A 17,406-nucleotide genomic window follows, 5' to 3' on the forward strand; every position below is an offset into this window, starting at 1 on the left:
AGAAACTGGGAAGTTCATTCATCCATTCAACAAATAAAAGCAAAGAGAAGAAGGCAAAAATGTCAGTCTATAAAGTCTCATACATACATCACCATATTGCACAGTAGAACAAAATATATGCCACATGATAAATTGAGTTAAAGTTCTATGGAACTTTGAGAAACAGAGTATTTCTTCTAGCTGAATTATGAGAAAATATTACAGGATTTCCCCCACTACCCTAGAGTAGAGTATTCCTATGAAAGCTTTTCTAAGCCACAGTTGTGTAAAGCAAAGACGCAATTATCTTAGGACACATCTTGCTAATGGAGGCAAAAAAATAAACTGAGATAAAGCACAGATGTTCACAGACACAGTTCAAAGCTATGGTGGCCTGATGCTGAGATGTTGAGTGTCGTTCCTGGGAAACTCTCACTGCCTAGGGTATGCACTCCCTCCATAAAGGGTGACTGAAACACACGACACAATTATTTTTGATTTTTGCCTTTTTTCTTCAGTAAAATGTAAAAATCCTCTTTGAATTTCTTTCGGTTAGCAAAAACTGGTCCTAATGTAAACCTTTCATAAAAAGTGTCATAATGTGAATTTTCAAAAAGTAGGAGAGATATACTTGTATTTGTAAAAGGTAAGTAAGCAGGATGGTGGTTTAGTCGCTAAGTCATGTCCGACTCTTGTGATCCCATGGACTATAGCAAGCTAGGCTCCTCCGTCCATGGGATTTTCCAGGCAACCATACTAGAGTGGTTTGCCATTTCCTTCTCCTGGGAATCTTCCCAACCCAGGGATCGAACCCAAGTCTCCTGCACTGCAGGCAGATTCTTTACCAAGTGAACTACCAGGGAAGTCCTTTAAGCAGGATGTTAATGATAAATAGGCAAAGTGTGTATATGAAGTATCATGATATTCAATTTGGTTAAAGCATGGCGTGAATAAAAGACAGTGTGAAATAAGACAAAAAAGGTAGATTTGGCCTATACTGAAGAGGCATTAGAATTTGAGATTTTTCCAGCAAAGGAATTTGAGATTTTTCTTCTTTTGAGCAAAGGGAGAATATTACTGATATGGTAATAGCTTTACTAAGAGACAGTTCATTTGGAAGTTTTGTGAAAGAAAGAACAAGGCAGAAATATCAAATGCAGCTAGGAGACCCTGCAGGGATACTGGTGAAAGATTGTGATGTGCCGATTTAAGGCAAGAACAGTGGGATAGAGGGAAAGGAGTGGATTCAAGAGTTGGGGCAACTGGAAAGTACAAAGACTGGTAAATATGCTGTTAATTAGTAAAGAAAGGAGGGTAACATAGTATTAGGTATTTCTCATTCCTTATTTTTGTTATCACTGTAAAAATGTATGTTGTCTGATTTTGCCTTTTCATTTAAAAAATATTTTAACCTTATGTTAATTAAAGTGCTTAATAAACACAAGATGTTTATGATCATGATGATGATTATCTCATTAGGAATTAAAATAAAACTTACTCTTATGTTTGACTTCTCTGTTTTATTCTTCCTAAGAGTACTGGACTTCTTTCAATCCTATAAGATAGTTCTCAGTTCTCGCTACTCATTAGAATAGACTCTCCTGAGGAACATTTTTTTTTTCATTTATTTTTATTAGTTGGAGGCTAATTACTTTACAATAATGTAGTGGTTTTTGCCATACATTGACATGCATCAGCCATGGATTTACATGTGTTCCCCATCCCAATTCCCCCTCCCGCCTCCCTCCCCATCCCATCCCTCTGGGTCTTCCCAGTGCACCAGCCCTGAGCACTTGTCTCATGCATCCAACCTGGGCTGGTGATCTGTTTCACCCTTGATAGTATACTTGTTTCAATGCCATTCTCTCAGAACATCCCACCCTCGCCCTCTCCCACAGAGTCCAAAAGTCTGTTCTGTACATCTGTGTCTCTTTTTCTGTTTTGCATATAGGGTTATCATTACCATCTTTTTAAATTCCATATATATGCATTAGTATACTGTAATGGTCTTTATCTTTCTGGCTTACTTCGCTCTGTATAATGGGCTCCAGTTTCATCCATCTCATTAGAACTGATTCAAATGAATTCTTTTTAATGGCTGAGTAATATTCCATTGTGTATATGTACCATAGCTTCCTTATCCATTCGTCTGCTAATGGGCATCTAGGTTGCTAAAAATATGGAACACTTCACGAATTTGTGTGTCATCCTTGCGCAGGGGCCATGCTAATCTTCTCTGTATCATTCCAATTTTAGTATATGTGCTGCCGAAGCAAGCACCTGAGGAACATTTTTGAAATTCTAATATGTGTTCCAACCCTGGACAGATGAATCAGAATCACTGGGAATTAGACTCAGGCATCAACATTTTAAATTTTAACCTCCCCACTGTTTCCAATATGCAGCTTCAATTGACCTTGCACCCCTGATTTTGAGTAAGATACACTGTAGTTTCTAAACAGACACACTCGCTCACATTGCTCTTTACCCATCCATTATAAAGCTTATCAAGTGCACACATTCCTGAATCTCAACTGAGGGGAGTTACCCAGAATCCCCTGATGCTCAGTATTCCTTGCCGGCCTTCTCCCACTCCACATCACTCCATCTCAGAAAAGTGAATAATCCCAATTCCTACGGGAAGTACAGATGTGAGAAAAATCAATCTGAAGTTAATGTCAACACCATTGATAGCAGAGTGCAAAGACAGAAAGAACATGCATCCTTGGTAAATTGAATTATTATATCAACCCAGAAACCTAATCTACCAACTGGACTTCAGGTTATATAAACCAAGAAATTTTATGTATCATTCAAACTACTTCATATTGGGTTGTCTATTACTGGCAAGAGTACCATATTATATCAGTCCTTTAAGCTCTTAAATGATTTTAGACCTTAACTGTTGATATCAGATTTGAAAGAAATGACAAAGTACAAGCCTGAAATGTGAAATCTTTTATACAGTACCCAGCAAGACTATTCATACATTAGTGACAAACACTTCAGCTGTAAGTACTGCACAGCTGTGAAAACCTGGACTTTGAAATCTGATATATGTTCCAGCTGTATCCTGACCATTTGTCTGTGTTCTTTTGTTTTAGCAGCATAAAGTATATTACATGAAATTTTCTTATAGCGTTATTTCAGTGAATTTTCAAAGAAAAAAATTTCAAATACTAGGCTCTGAATATGCGCTTGAAATGTAATCACACCTATACTATTACCAGAAACTACTATTATCTATTAAACCTAACTTGTTGAGAGTACATTGAAAATCTGTTTCTTCAAAAGATGCTTCTAAAGATACAGGGAAGCATGAAAAAAACAGAGAAAATATATTTATATTTGCTTACATATACATCAAGAAATCCTGTAAGCAAGAAAAGTTATGAATGAACAATGGTTCATTCCAAGGGGAATTGGGGAACTAGACAAATGAGGATGTTGGGAGGAGACATAGCTATATACATTTTTATACTCTTTAGTCTTTGAAATAGTGTGATTGTATTACCTATGAACAATATTAATTATTGTCCATATCACTTGAATAAAAATTAATTTTAAAATTCTAAAATATACATTTTACCATAAGCACCCCCTAAATTAATTGATTATTCTGCCATCAAGAGCCCACCAACATGAGAAATTCTACCATCTTCTTTCAATGCTATATTAGACTTTTGGCTAAAACAAAACTAAAGTGAGAAATTAAAAAGTTTTCCTGTGAAATGCTCTTCTTAGTGATACAGATCCATTTCTATTCAGTTCAGTTCAGTCGTCAGTCGTGTCTGACTCTTTTTTGACCCTATGAAGCACAGCACGCCAGGCCTCCCTGTCCATCACCAACTCCTAGAGTTCACTCAGACTTATGTCCATTGGGTCGGTGATGACATCCAACCATCTCATCCTCTGTCATCCCCTTCTTCTCAGCCTTCAATCTTTCCCAACATTAGGGTCTTATCCAATGAGTCAGCTCTTCACATCAGGTGGCCAAGGTATTGGAGTTTCAGCTTCAGCATCAGTCCTTCCAATGAACACTCAGGACTGATTTCTTTAAGGATGGACTGGTTGGATCTCCTTGCAGTCCAAGGGACTCTCAAGAGTCTTCTCCAATACCACAGTTCAAAAGCATCAATTCTTCTGTGCTTAGCTTTCTTTATAGTCCAACTCTCATATAGTGCATACATGACTACTGGAAAAGCCATGGCCTTGATGAGACAGACCTTTGTCAGAAAAGTGATGTCTCTGCTTTTTTATATGCTGTCTAAGTTGGTCGTAACTTTCCTTCCAAGGAGTAAGCGTCTTTTAATTTCATGGCTGCAATCACCATCTGCCATGATTTTGGAGCCCGAAAAAATAAAGTCAGACACTGTTTCCACTGTTTCCCCATCTATTTGCCATGAAGTGATGGGACCGGATACCATGATCTTAGTTTTCTGAATGTTGAGCTTTAAGCCAACTTTTCACTCTCCTCTTTCACTTTCATCAAGAGGCTCTTTAGCTCTTCTTCGCTTTCTGCCATAAGGATGGTGTCATCTGCATATCTGAGGTTATTGATATTTCTCCCTGCAATCTTGATCCCAGCTTGTGCTTCATCCAGCCCAGCGTTTCTCATGATGTACTCTGCATAGAAGTTAAATAAGCAGGGTGACAATATACAGCCTTGATGTACTCCTTGTCCTATTTGGAACCAGTCTGCTGTTCCATGTCCAGTTTGAACTGTTGCTTCCTGACCTGCATACAGGTTTCTCAAGAAGCAGTTCAGATGGTCTGGTATTCCCATCTCTTTCAGAATTTTCCACAGTTTACTGTGATCCACAGAGTCAAAGGTTTTGGCATAGTCAATAAAGCAGAAATAGATATTTTTCTGGAACTCTCTTGCTTTTTCAATGATCCAGCGGATGTTGGCAATTTGATCTCCGGTTCCTCAGCCTTTTCTAAAACCAGCTTGAACATCTGGAAGTTCACAATTCATGCATTGTTGAAGCCTGGCTTGGAGACTTTTGAGCATTGCTTTACTAGCTTGTGAGATGAGTGCAATTGTGTGGTAGCTTGAGCATTCTTTGGCATTGCATTTCTTTGGGATTGGAATGAAAACTGAGCTTTTCCAGTCCTGTGGCCACTGCTGAGTATTCCAAATTTGCTGGCATATTGAGTGCAGCACTTTCACAGCATCATCTTTTAGGATTTGAAATAGCTCAACTGGAATTCCATCATCTCCACTAGCTTTGTTCATAGTGATGCTTCCTAAGGCCCACTTGACTTTGCACTCCAGGATGTCTGAGTCTATGTGGGTGATTGCACCATCATGATTATCTGGGTCATGAAGATCTTTTTTTGTATAGTTCTTCTGTGTATTCTTGCCACCTCTTCTTAATATCCTCTGCTTCTGTTAGGTCCATACCATTTCAGTCCTTTATTGAGCCCAACATTACATGAAATGTTCCCTTGGTATCTCTAATTTTCTTGAAGATATCTCTAGTCTTTCCTATTCTATTGTTTTCCTCTATTTCTTTGCATTGATCCCTCAGGAAGTCTTTCTTGCTTGTCTCTCCTTGCTATTCTTTGGAACTCTGCATTCAAGTGGGGTATATCTTTCCTTTTCTCCTTTGCTTTTCACGTCTCTTCTTTTCATAGCTATTTATAAGGCCTCCTCAGACAACCATTTTGTTTTTTTTGCATTTCTTTTTCTTGGGGATGGTCTTGATCCCTGTACAATGTCACGAACCTCCGTCCATAGTTCATGAGGCACCCTGTCTATCAGATCTAGTCCCTTGAATCTATTTCTCACTTCCACTGTATAATCATACATTTCTATTAGGACAACTAATACATTAAGCAAGCTCACAAGTGTCCTGAAACCACACAGAGGAAACACCGAATGTTCAAGATGGTGCAAAGCAATCTGAGTAAAGGGAAGGGAGACACAGTTAAAGACGAACATAAGGAGGTTGAGTTGGCACTCTGGCCTAGAATATCTGAAGAATGAGCACAATAGAGAAATCTTCCAATTAACAACTAGATGTCTTACAAATGGCACACGAGTATTGACTGCATACAGCTCATTAAAGGCTGTTTGCATCATTGTCCTCCAACTTGCCCCAACTGCCATTTCAAACCAAATCTTGTTCTTGACTTTCCCATCTCTAGGGATAGACAATGGAGTCCAATTCTAATAACAATAATAAGAATGCCAGCAAAACGTGGTCCACTGGAGAAGGACCACTTCAGTATTCTTGCCTTGAGAACCCCATGAACAGTACAAAAAGGCAGAAAGATAGGACACTGAAAGATGAACTCCCCAGGTCGGTAGGTGCCCGATATGCTACTGGAGATAGTGGAGAAATAACCAGAAAGAATAAAGAGATGGAGCCAAAGCAAAAACAACACCCAGTTGTGGATGTGACTGGTGATAGAAATAAAGTCTGATGTTGTAAAGAACAATATTAATAGCATAGGAACCTGGAATGTTAGGTCCATGAATCAAGGCAAATTGAAAGTGGTCAAATAGGAGATGGCAAGAGTGAACATCGACATTCTAGGAATCAGAGAACTAAAATGGACTGGAATGGGGGAATTTAACTCAGATGACCATTATATCTACTACTGTGGGCAAGAATCCCTTTGAAGAAATGCAGTAGCTATCACAGTCAACAAAAGAGTCCAAAATGCAGTACTTGGATGCAATCTCAAAAATGACAGAATGATCTCTGTTTGTTTCCAAGGCAAGACATTTAATATCACGGGAATCCAAGTCTGTGCCCCAACCAGTAATGTTGAAGAAGCTGAAGTTGAACACTTCTATGAAGACCTGCAAGACCTTTTAGAACTAACACCTCAAAAAGATGTCCTTTTCATTATAGGGGACTGGCATGCAAAAGTAGGAAGTCGAGAAACACCTGGAGTAACAGGCAAATTTGGCCTTGGAGTACAGAATGAAGCAGGGCAAAGGCTAACAGAGTTTTATCAAGAGAATGCACTGGTCATAGCAACTCCCTCTTCCAACAAGACAAGAGAAGACTCTACCCATGGCCATCACCAGATGGCCAACACTGAAATCAGATTGGTTATATTCTTTGCAGCCAAAGATGGAGAAGCTCTATACAGTTAACAAAAACAAGACCAGGAGCTGACTGTGGCTCAGATCATGAACTCCTTATTGCCAAATTCAGACTTAAATTGAAGAAAGTAGGGAAAACCACTAACCCATTCAGGTATGACCTAAATCATATCCCTTACAATTATACAGTGGAAGTGAGAAATAGATTTAAGGGACTAGATCTGATAGACAGGGTGCCTGATGAACTATGGACGGAGTCTGTGACACTGTACAGGAGACAGAGAGCAAGACCATCCCCAAGAAAAAGAAATGCAAAAAAGCAAAATGGCTGTCTGAGGAGGCAAAATGATGCTCAAAATACTCCAAGCCAGGCTTCAACAATGCATGAATCGTGAACTTCCAGATGTTCAAGCTGACTTTAGAAAAGGCTGAGGAACCAGAGATCAAATTGCCAACATCCGCTGGATCATTGAAAAAGCAAGAGAGTTCCAGAAAAATATCTATTTCTGCTTTATTGACTATGCCAAAACCTTTGACTCTGTGGATCACAGTAAACTGTGGAAAATTCTGAAAGAGATGGGAATACCAGACCACCTGAACTGCTTCTTGAGAAACCTGTATGCAGGTCAGGAAGCAACAGTTCAAACTGGACATGGAACAGCAGACTGGTTCCAAATAGGACAAGGAGTACATCAAGGCTGTATATTGTCACCCTGCTTATTTAACTTCTATGCAGAGTACATCATGAGAAACGCTGGGCTGGATGAAGCACAAGCTGGGATCAAGATTGCAGGGAGAAATATCAATAACCTCAGATATGCAGATGACACCATCCTTATGGCAGAAAGCGAAGAAGAGCTAAAGAGCCTCTTGATGAAAGTGAAAGAGGAGAGTGAAAAGTTGGCTTAAAGCTCAACATTCAGAAAACTAAGATCATGGTATCCGGTCCCATCACTTCATGGCAAATAGATGGGGAAACAGTGGAAACAGTGTCTGACTTTATTTTTTCGGGCTCCAAAATCATGGCAGATGGTGATTGCAGCCATGAAATTAAAAGACGCTTACTCCTTGGAAGGAAAGTTACGACCAACTTAGACAGCATATTAAAAAGCAGACATCACTTTTCCGACAATGGTCTGTCTCGTCAAGGCTATGGCTTTTCCAGTAGTCATGTATGGACTATATGATAGTTGGACTATAAAGAAAGCTAAGCACAGAAGAATTGATGCTTTTGAACTGTGGTATTGGAGAAGACTCTTGAGAGTCCCTTGGACTGCAAGGAGATCCAACCAGTACATCCTAAAGGAGGTCAGTCCTGAGTGTTCGTTGGAAGGACTGATGCTGAAGCTGAAACTCCAATATTTGGCCACTTGAAGCAAAAAACTGACTCATTGGAAAAGACCCTGTTGCTGGGAAAGATTGAGAGCAGGAGGAGAAGGGGATGACAGAGGATCAGATGATTGGATGGCATCACTGACTCAATGGAGATGAGTTTGAGTAAACTCTGGGAGTTGGTGATGGACAGGTGCACAGACCCCATGGCATGCTGTGTCCATGGGGTCACGAAGAGCAGACATGAATGAGCAACTGAACTGAACTGAACAATGCCAGCTAATTGTTTATTATACTTATCTCCTACTAAGTATATATTTCCAACTCAAGTTAAGCATTTAAGAGACTCTCACAAACCATCAAAAAATCAACAGCTAGATTACCAATAAATCTAATTTTTAAAAATGTATCCCATGAATGGATTTGTAATTTCTAGTACAGTTACACTTTATAATAGCATAAAGCTGCTAAAAATAATTATGACAACCATGTTAAAACAGAATAATATGTATGTAACATATAACATTAAATATGAAAAAGCAGAATGCCAAATGGTATGTAAATTCATTACAATTGTGTTAAAATGTGTGTGCAGATGAGCCTTGGAAGATAATATACAAGTTTTAAGATAGTTGTATGTTAAAAGTTGGATGACAAGTGGGTTTTTTCCCTTTCCTCTAGGTTTCTTTCAATCTTATCTTTACCCCATGCATTATTTTAACCTATACTAGTATATAGATCATATGCCTAACAAGATTCAACATATTGGCAAATTAAACAAGATTGCAGTTTGTTTATCTCTCATGTTATAGTCCAAATATAAGCCATGCAGAATGGAATGATATGCTGGTTCTGGAACTGATATCATATTTGCAACTGATATGCTGGTTCCAGACTATGTTTCTACCTAGAAATTCTATGACTAAGAATAGGAGAAAGGGATGTTTTTTGCTTCACTACTCCATATTTTCCCTGAGGGCATGGAAACAGTTGCCTGTAGGTAGTTTATGTTTTTACACACACACACACACACACACACACACACACACACATGCTCAGTCATGTCTGATTCTGAGACCTCATGGACTGTAACCTGCCAGGTTCCTCTGTCCATGGAATTTCCCAGGCAAGAATACTGGAGTGACTTGCCATTTCCTCCTCCAGGGGACCTTCACAACCCAGGATCGAACCTGTGTCTCCTGTGTATTCTGCATTGCAGGCGGAGGCTTTACTGCTGAGCCACTGGGGAAACTCGTATTAAATGCAAGCTCTCTACCCATCCTTATCTAGTAACTAGTTCCTTAAATTGATCGTGCACTGCTTCTTAACCAAGCAGATACTACTGCTCTTGTCACCAAATTAAGTTTTATATTTTCCCAAATTCACAGGTGGTGCTGGTGATAAAGAACCTGCCTCCCAGTGCAGGAGGGATAAGAGGCAGTGGTTTGACCCCTGGGTCAGGAAGATCCCCTGGAGGAGGGCATGGTAACCCATTCCAGCATTCTTGTCTGGAGAATCCCATGGACAGAGGAACCTGGCAGGCTACAGAACATGGGATTGCAAAGAGTCAAACACGACTGAAGCAACTTAGCACACAGCAGCACAAATGCTCATGTAACTGGCTCTTAAGAGAGATCTTATTCAGGTCTCTACTCACATGCTGCCACCTAGGATAATGTCATTTGTGAACTTCCCTGTCTAAAGCAGCCTCTTATCCAATCACTCTTACTTTGTTTTATTTTTTTTCACAGTCTTTAAAAGCATTTATTTGATTTTATCGTTTGCCTTCCCCCAGTGAATTTAAGTTCCATGAGAGCAGAGATCATTTTAAACTCTGTATCCTCAGAAACTGGTTTATAGTACCTATCACAGTGCCTGACTTACAGGAAGAGGACAAAAAATGTTGAATGAAAGAATGAATGAATAAATGAATGGCAAACACTGAAGTAACTCTAGTGTTGAAAGGGCCCAGCAGGGAAAGAAAAGATAATTGATAATTACCAGATCTAGGCCTCTGACATTTTCTTATTAACTTTAGAAAATACTGGGTGGGAAGTAAGCTGTTTTGCAAGCTAATGGGGAAATATTTGATTGTTACCTAAACTCATTTAATCTTGGAGGACTGATTCAAGGTGCAGGCAAATGTTTCTCAAAAGGAATGGTGTACCCCTCAGATCCATTAAATCCCTTCATCCAAAGTCCTGGCCAGCTTGTCTTTTTTTAGCCCTCAGAGTTCTAGGTCATAGCTGATGGTTTTAACAGAAATCATCAACTGGGGCCATAATAATGAATATCAAAAAGAATTTTAAGTGAATTGTTATTTCCCCTTCTTGCAGCCTGAGTACAATACCCACTGAATTCAAGGGTACATCCCAAAGGTAAATCTATGAATGAGAATAAAAGTGCTGCCATCCAAAAGGGAGATCTTATTTTAAATTCAATTCGCTGACTTTCAACCAAATTTAGCATTATGCGAATGTGTAACAACAGCTCTTGATGCCTGCGTTATAGATAAGCCAATCACAAATTCTTTAAATATGCATAGGAGGTAACCCTAGCAAATGTAAAGCTAAGTGAACACAACTATGAAGAGATATTCTTCCTGCTAAATGATCAGCAATCAAATCTAAGATGCTATACTTCCTGCTAAAGTGTGAGGGGATCTTGGGAGTTGCAGAGAGTATCTAACGTTAATATTGCTAATGGATTCTTGTGCTGAAAGCATGTAACATAATTCATTACACATTATATGACTTCCTGGCATGGCACATGGGCCACCTGAAAGTCAAATTATTCATATGTTATTGCCTCTGAGGCTACACAAAACTTTAGCTTTTATATAATCATTGATTTAAGCAATCTTTTCTTGAGAAAATAATTTTTAAAAAAGTTTGAGGACTAAAACAACCACCAGTTTCAAAAACAGAAGTCATTATTTTCCTTATAAACCAGATGTTCCTCTTGGGTTCCACCTTAGCTAACGGCAGGACAGTCCTCCCAGGCAGTTAGTGGTACCCATGGTTTTTCCCACATTCCCAATGTCCACAGAGAAGCTCACAAGTGTCCTTCTCTTCTTTCAACTAGGTAACGACTAACAGCTTCTTCTCTCTCTACCAACAGCATACAATTTGAATCCCTTTCCTATGGCATTCCAGGTACAGCCCAATCTAGATTCATTTCACTTTCCAGCATTGCCTCTCACTACAAATTCCCCAAGCGAACCTGATTCCTAAATAAGTTAAAAATATTAGGATCTCTGTGTCACTGTTCACACCGTTTCCTGATTTTCCAAATGCTGAAGTACTATCCCCTTCCATCTGTTCCTTCTTCCCTTTCATCCTCTTGTGCTCAGCTCAGTTGCCACTTTCTTAGTAAATTATCCCAATAGGAACTCCTTGACAGGAGTTGGAACTCCTTCCACCTTGCTTCCATGACATTTTTTGGGCTATCATTTTAGTCGTGTCTGACTCTTTGTGACCCTATAGATTGTAGCCTGCCAGGCTCCTCTGTCCATGGGATTCTCCAAGCAAGAATACTAGAGTGGGTTGCCATGCCCTCCTCCAGGGGATCTTCCCAACCCAGGAATTGCACGGCAGGCAGATTCTTAACCACTGAGCTGATATTTTGCTTCTTTATAATAAAATTTTAAATATTACTATCGAGACCTCACTATGTGCCAGACACTTTGCTAAGCAAGCATTAACTCATTTAATCATCAGTTTCCCAGGTGGTGCTTGTGGTAAAGAATCCACCTGCCAAAGGAGATGTAAGAGACGCCTGTCTCGGGAAGATCCCCTGGATGAGGGCATGGCAACTCACTCCAGTATTCTGGACACAACTGAAGCAACTTAACATGCATTATTATCCTACGTTATAGAGGCCTCTACAAGGTTAACTTGTTTAAAGCCAGGCAGTTAGCAAGTGGGGAATCGGAATCCAGCTCCTCTAACCCTAGAGACATGCGTTTTTTGAGCATTCTGACTGATACTATAATTAGTATTCATAACTCTGTCTCTCCATTAAAACTGTACACTCCTTGAAATGTGGGGCTGTGTCTTTGCAGCTGTGTAGTTCCAATCCAGCACTGTGTTTTGTGCATAATAGATGCTCAAGTTTCCTTAATGAATTAACAGAAAAGAGGATGCGGAAGTCTGACAACTTAATAGAGTATAGTTTTCTTACGTCACTCCTTTCTTTCCGACTACTCACGTCCCCAGCTCATTAGTACAGATTACAAAAACTGCATAGAACAAAAAATTCATAGAACAAAAACTGTAGCTATCTCAGAGCTCTGAAACCCACATCAGCTGAACTGTCCTGAGATGCAAAGTGGTAGAAGCACTACACAATGAGCCGCCTAACGCAGGTTCAGCACTTGAGAGTCAGCTAGAAATACAACCACAGTTTGAGCTCATTTCCACACATCTGGCAATGGTTTTATCTAAGCTGCAAGTATCCCAGCCCTCCAAGCATTACTACTATAATGGTTATTGAGCAATAACAATTGCTAGATGCAATTCAGAATGTTGAATTGAACATCATCTTTACCCAGGAGACTGGTAATTTAAATTCAACAGACCTACAGAAACATCTCCTGCCGATACATGTATTCAATAAGCAATGCAGCAGTATTCCTCCAGTGAGTCAAAGCATCCCTCGATACTGAGTGAGAAACTCAGCAAGGATGCATTAACTCACCCAGGCTGAGAAAAGAGCATTCTGTGTGCTAGAGAAGTGACTTGTTATACAGACCTTAGCCCCATAGAAGTTAGTACAGTTTCTCAATGTGATTAATGCTCTGACTAACACAGTTTATGATGTGAGATCAAAGATGTAGCCAAGACTGGCCCTAGGAAAAAAATGTGAAAGAACCAGAAATATAAATCTCACCTCTCCTAATAGCATCACCTTCTGCTTTCTGGTATGTGCCTTTATTCCACAAGGTCCATCCCATTTCTAGTTTAACTAATCTCTGCTAAACATTTAACTGGCAAAGGGCCAATCAATGCATTATGTTTTAAAGTTAAATTTAATTTTGATCAAAGAAATTCACACACATCATTTTAAAAGTAAAACATGACAAAAAGCAGTCCTCTAGCCCACTCTTTCCCAACCCCTACTTCTGTTTCCTTGTGGTAACCACTTTCAGTCCTTTTAGCCATTTCTTTTGGTGTTTACATCAACTCTTATAAAAAAATTGTGTTTATGCAGTTATTTCTTGATTTTTAAAACTTAAACATTATTTGCTTCCTTCTGTAGGAGAAATTACCTGCCAACATATCCCATGCACTGCCCCCCCCCAAATATACATGTATTTCCCTTTTGCCATCTTCCCAACAAAAGTACAACATACTTTTAGGTTAAATCTATAATTGAAGCTTATCTAATTATGCATCTTTTAATATCGTTCACAAGCTCAGTCATGTAATATGATTATAGTTCTTGATCAACATTTTATTTCCTAAATGTTTATACTTTCCTCTGTTGGTTGCTTACTTTTCTATACACCTATCAACAGCTCATTCTCAAATGCTCCATTAGAACTGAAAATTCCTCAGTGTAGTCAAACACCTCATGGAAGCTGTGAGTTTAATTTGTTTCTTGGAGACCTCCCTGTAGACTCCTCTGGGCTTCCATTATAATCTAGACTAATTGTTTTTGAGACTGCTGGACACGTACCACGAACCGCACGTAGCACTGGGGCTTCCCTGTGCCATCATCGAGAGGATTCTCTTTGCCTCCCTCCTGTGTCATGAGACTCATCGTTTTTTTATTTCACGCCGTCCCCTCTCTTATTTTGCTTATTCTTTCACGGAGCATATCCTTCCATATTTTTTTTTTAAAAAGAGGTACAGTGGCAGTAACTCTGTGCAGACTTCATGTATCTGTTAATGCATTTACCCTCATGTTTACAAGGCTATAGAACTTTAGTTTGGCGAACATTTTCTCTCAGAATTTTTATAGCATTTCTCCACTGCTTTCTAGTTTTCAATATTTAATAGAGAAACCGAGGGCCAGTGTAGTTAGTCAATGGTAAAACCAGGTCTCAAGATTACATCTCTCTAATTCTAAGCCCAGGAATATTTATCCCCTATAATACCCAGTCTCCATTTACTAAAGTATGGAGGGAGAAAATGGAACTACTTCCAACTATCTGAAATTAGATAAAGGGCTCCTTTGTATACCTAAAGCTTGAGTCAAAGGAGTGAAGTTTTAATGGTAAAACAATAATGATACATACTTTATTTGAGGGGCTTGCAGGTGTGCGTGTCAAGTCGCTGAGTTGTGTCTGACTCTTTGTGACCCCATGGGCTGTAGCCCACCAGGCTCCTCTGTCCATGGAATTCGCCAGACAAGAATAGTAGAGTGGGTTGTCATACCCTCCTCCAGGAGATCTTCCTGACTCAGGGATCAAACCCATGTCTCCTGCAGCTCCTGTATTACAGGCGGATTCTTTATCACTGAGCCACCAGGGAAGCCCTATTTGAAAGACAGGATCCCTCAAATTACAGGGCACAACTTCTAATTCTACCCAATGTGCCAAGCTGGTAGCATGCTCTAAAGTTTCCGGGGACTCCAGAAATTAAGCTTTGGAAGGCAGTTCTACATGGGTCTCTCACATTTCTACCCATCTTATAAGTAGAAGCACTGAATGCCTTTGTTCCCAACTACATTTTTCAGAAGATATATAGATCACATATCACTCTGAAGCAAAGGGCAGGTTTGCTTTCAGCCCTGGAAGACAGAAACAATGTCTCCTGGAGGAAGAGGCAGACATGCTTACTACTATTATAAACAGTTTGGGTTCCTAAACTCAGGATACTTCTCATTGCATGTGTAGATATCACCTGATCCTCTTCACATTGCCCAGCAAAAGTCAAGGCTCAGGCAACAGACACAAATGCTGATACTCTGGCTACTGCTAGTGCTATGAGTCATAAATTGTCCTTGGTTTCTGACCCAAGAATATCATATCTTCTGCCAGTACCCAAGAAACTGGCAGACTCAATTGTTAGTTTCCAAGTAGGATAAAATTCAGACCCTTTTCAGTTCTTGAGAGAGAGATATCCAAAATACATAGGAGAAATATTTGGGGGAATATATGAATTTAAAAGAATTTCCTATAAAAAAAATTTTGGCTTGGGAATATAGAATTCAAATCCAACTATAGTATTCAGTTCAGTTCAGTTCAGTCACTCAGTCGTGTCCGACTCTTTGCGACCCCATGGACTGCAGCACGCTGGGCCTCCCTGTCCATCACCAACTCCCAGAGTTTACTCAAATTCATCTCCAATGAGTCAGTGATGCCATCCAACCATCTCATCCTCTGTCGTCCCCTTCTTTTCCTGCCCTCAATCTTTCCCAGCATCAGGGTCTTTTCAAATGAGTCAGTTCTTCACATCAGGTGGCCAAAGTAAACTATAGTGTAGGAGTCTACAGATTAAATATACTTGAAATTTGGCTTCAACAAGCTACATATTTTTGCAGTGCACCTAAAATGCCTCTGTGTTATTAGTATTTGATATTTCTATGGTCAAGTGTTCTCTATTTTTTTTTTTTTTTTGCAGAGTTCTTCACAAAATATTTATTCCCTAAGACATGACCATTTGGGAAGTAGCAGGAAAAAGGATCTCTTACAATTAACTAAAGTCTTTAAGGGCTATTTTTATTATTTCTGTAGACCCAAAACACAATAAAATCTCTCAAATGTCTTAGAAACCCTTAACTTAAACTAAACTGTAATACCAGGAAATATTTGCTGAATACATGGCCTGATCTGCTTTTGGGATCATTAGCAACACATATTGAATGCATTAAAGAATGTGAATTGAACTCTGACCTTATAAAGTGCTTTATGATCAGTATTAACTGCAAGTTAATCCTCATCATCACATCACATGAAAACTACCCAGAATAAAACACAGTGTCAAGAAGAAAATACCTCTTTGCCATCATGCAATATGCAGTTCTGATCCAATGAGAAAGAACAGATCAGAGTCTAGTGTATATGAAAGTAAATCCCTAAAACCCTGTAATTCTAAGTTCATTTATTGTGCTGTCAGCTCCCAAAGTCATCCTGGTATACAGGTCACCTAAGAGAACCATAGGAAGTCTAATGATCTATGATGAACCAAAAAAGCACTATGATGAACTTCTGCCAGAGCTGCAGAAAAGGGGGAAGAACACAGACTGCAGATTTGGGAGAATGCTATTCAAATTCTGGTTCCACTCTGACCAGTCATGAAGCTTGGGGTATATATATTTTTCTGAGCTCAACTTCCTTGTCTGAAAACTGGCTTTGCTTATAGCCAACACCATCATTTTGAGGATCACAAAACAATGGTATGCACAAATATCTGGCACATAAAAGCCTCCTAATAAATATTCATTGAATCCAAATTGCAGAGTAGACCTGGAGCAGTCCTAGGTTTTCCAGATTAAAATGATATAGGATCCTCAGACTCTGTCTACTTAAAATAAGAGACAATTTTTCCTTATATCAAGTGTTTCCTTAAGTAGGCTATGAGGAAACAGTTAATGTTTTTAAATTAGGGAATGACAGCTTAAGGAAAATCACTCTAATGGCAAAGAATAAAACAACTTGGTGGCAGATAGAAAATGCAGCAAGAAAGACCAGTTAGGAGGCGATTTAAATATTTCAGAGCATAAGCATCAGACATTCAAGTAATGAGGATAGTATTGATGGACCTGATAAGAAGTAAAAAGTAAATCTCTGACTGGTTAACTGCTCAAGGAAAAAGAGTGTACCCTTAAGATGATAATGTGTTTATTATACATTAGTCCCAGTAACCAGCTCACAAAATAATTCTTTCAGGTAGATAAGTTGATATTTCTACCTACTGTTCCTAATAACATGTATCTAAAAATGCATCTTGGTTTAAAACAGACACTTTTAAGTCAAGTTTATTTATTTATTTATTATAACACAAACTCCTCAGTTCTGAGGGAGGGGAATAGAAAAATTATCATGAAAGGACAAGATATGGAGTTTAGTGAAACAAAGTCAATGT

At 39.1% G+C, this 17,406-nt stretch overlaps 1 non-coding gene across 1 annotated transcript; it reads right to left on the reverse strand.

Moving 5' to 3' along the window:
* Window positions 1-2,152: 2,152 nt before the first annotated feature.
* LOC139036686 (U6 spliceosomal RNA) lies at window positions 2,153-2,259 on the reverse strand. The gene has a single exon (XR_011489516.1). It is a non-coding gene; the product is annotated as a U6 spliceosomal RNA (small nuclear RNA).
* Window positions 2,260-17,406: the final 15,147 nt, after the last annotated feature.

The sequence above is a fragment of the Odocoileus virginianus genome, chromosome 1, assembly GCF_023699985.2.
Source record: "Odocoileus virginianus isolate 20LAN1187 ecotype Illinois chromosome 1, Ovbor_1.2, whole genome shotgun sequence".
In the NCBI taxonomy this organism is placed as follows: domain Eukaryota; kingdom Metazoa; phylum Chordata; class Mammalia; order Artiodactyla; family Cervidae; genus Odocoileus; species Odocoileus virginianus.